The following is a 2448-nucleotide window of genomic DNA, read 5'->3' as shown; positions in this document are numbered from 1 at the left end:
GTACGACAATGTACCACACTGTACGTATGTTATATTTTTCAATAAATGCTAACCGTGTATTTTGAATGGGGCTGTCAGCCTTGTATTTCCGCCAGCCTCGAACGTCACGTGTCGCGTGACCTATGCCGCCTGGTGAGTGAGCGAGCTACGTCATTGGCATGCGAGTTGTCTGTATCATTCGATACAACGTGTGTGTGTTGTGCTGGCTTGAATTCTCGAGGAAATAATATAAAATGGTCCGTATTTGAACAGTTTTGATGAAAAAGTAAGTATTTAATTTTGATTAGAATGTCATGCTAATCATTAATAACCATGTCCGTTGTGCTGTGAACAGATTGAAAGATAAAGCTAAAACAATTCATTTTGTTCATCGTATTTCTGTCATGGCCCATAACTCGAGATATTGAAATCCGTGAAAATGACAGCATCAATGTGACAAAACGCACAGATATTTCATTTTTGGCGAATCCTAGTAAAATTAGCATACCACGTGTTGTTTAAGAAGGTATCATAGAAATAATGTGGCTGAGAATTCTGGCGATTATGTCATACACAAAAACAATATTATTGATGCAAAATGACAATAAAGTGGTACCAGATTTCACTCAAATTTTGTCAATGCATAAGCTTATAAAATAAAATCCACACAAGCTGTGTTTTCAATTGATAGCAACATTATTATGTTGACCTGTTTATAGTCTGCAGCCAAATCGAGAGAGAAATCGGGACTTGTATAAATAAATTATGGCCTCTGTCACAAAAATCTTCATGCTCATTATACGTGAACAAAATTGAAACACTTTCAAAGTACATTTGTGCATGAGCTAGATTAATAAATAATAATTAATAATAATGCTTAGAATGTTAGCTTTTAGATGACCTATGATTTTTAGGCCTACGATGTTTACTTTCTGCAAAAAAAAATAGTTTAGGTGGCTACGTAACAGCCCATTTGAGCCTGGAACCATCCAAATTTAGCGTAACCTTAATAGTATAGGATATCGCAATTGGATGGTATTATTTCATGTGTGCAAAGCGTTCAAAGTATGTGCATACTGTGGAATTAGATGATATATTTGCTTGGCATTACTATACATGGGCCTGGTGTTCAGTGGTGATGTTAGCAATTGTTGGTGTTAGAGGAAATGAGCGAATTGCTGCTTATGAGAGTCTTTAATTACATGACATCTGTTGTTGTGTGGCAAAGTCTACTTTGCTCATGGTTCTGGTTCCTTCAAGATACCCGAGGAGAGTTTTCACTGGAGGTGACACAGGATGGACTAAGAAGACTGTTACGTATAGACAAATGAAAAGCATAGGGGAGATTTTAACCTAGAATCATTGAATATTGGCAGGCAGGCACTGACATCCTCATTGACATCATCAATATGAGAGACAACTCACCTGTTGAGATCATTAACACAGCAGATTTGAACTTGTGACATTTTTAGGAAGTCTTATAACAGGAGGAAAGCTTAAGTGTATTCAAGGGCGTATTACCTCTCTACAGGCGGATGTCGACTGCAGATGACAAGTTTCATATTTTTTGTTAATTCATAAATTTTGGAATTGCTACTTTTCATGACCATATTTGGAATCAGCATGTAAAAAGCATTAAAATGAGTACAAACAAGCCTAGTATTAGTGCAGTGGTTCTTAAGATAGCTCTTGATAATTTGAGAAAATATCTCAAAACTTGGGGGACTTTTATGTTGAAACTCACGACTAGCATGCAGAGCATTAATGTTCTAAAGATAATACAAAAAGACCGTAAGATCAGGTTACTGTAATCCCTGATAAATTTGTGCCTTGTAATGGGAAAGCTAGTTGCCAAGATCCTATGTGTTGTCTTCAGTTGTGAAACTCTGAAAGGCTGCTCCTCTGCTTTGTAGAATGTGACCTGATGTTTTATTTCTGTTTTTTAAGTTTCAATCATTCATTCTGAAAATTCTCATAAGAAAATTAGGATTCAATAAGGTATGAACAATTGTACAAAAATGTGCAGATTTTGCTGAAATCCAAAACCAAGTCAGCTGTTGAACTTTTTGTCAGTAAGATCTTATAAAACATGACAATATCAGGAAGTTATTTGACAAGTCAGTAAACACATAATAATCAATCAGCTTATGAAAGCTGAGTGATATCTGTAGAGGAAGCTGTGTTGCAAGACTGCTGTGGTTTTAGACCAAGATTTAGGCCAACTAATTTCAGGTAGCGATCATTTACACCTAGCACCTTTTAACTGACTAAAAAATATGCGCAATGATATAGTGTGCTACGCACTGTACGCACAGGCAAAATGCCTAGATGTTGATCCACAAGCCTCAGCACACTTTACAGGTTGTCGCTGACCACTACCACCCCTCATCATTCCATAAGCCATTTAACAACAACATTGGCCATACCAATTGACAACAACTTTGCTGCTTGGAATCGCACACTCTAAAC

Source organism: Amphiura filiformis, unplaced genomic scaffold, assembly GCF_039555335.1.
Source record: "Amphiura filiformis unplaced genomic scaffold, Afil_fr2py scaffold_63, whole genome shotgun sequence".
NCBI classification, from domain to species: domain Eukaryota; kingdom Metazoa; phylum Echinodermata; class Ophiuroidea; order Amphilepidida; family Amphiuridae; genus Amphiura; species Amphiura filiformis.
Note: the sequence above shows the minus strand (reverse complement) of the source record.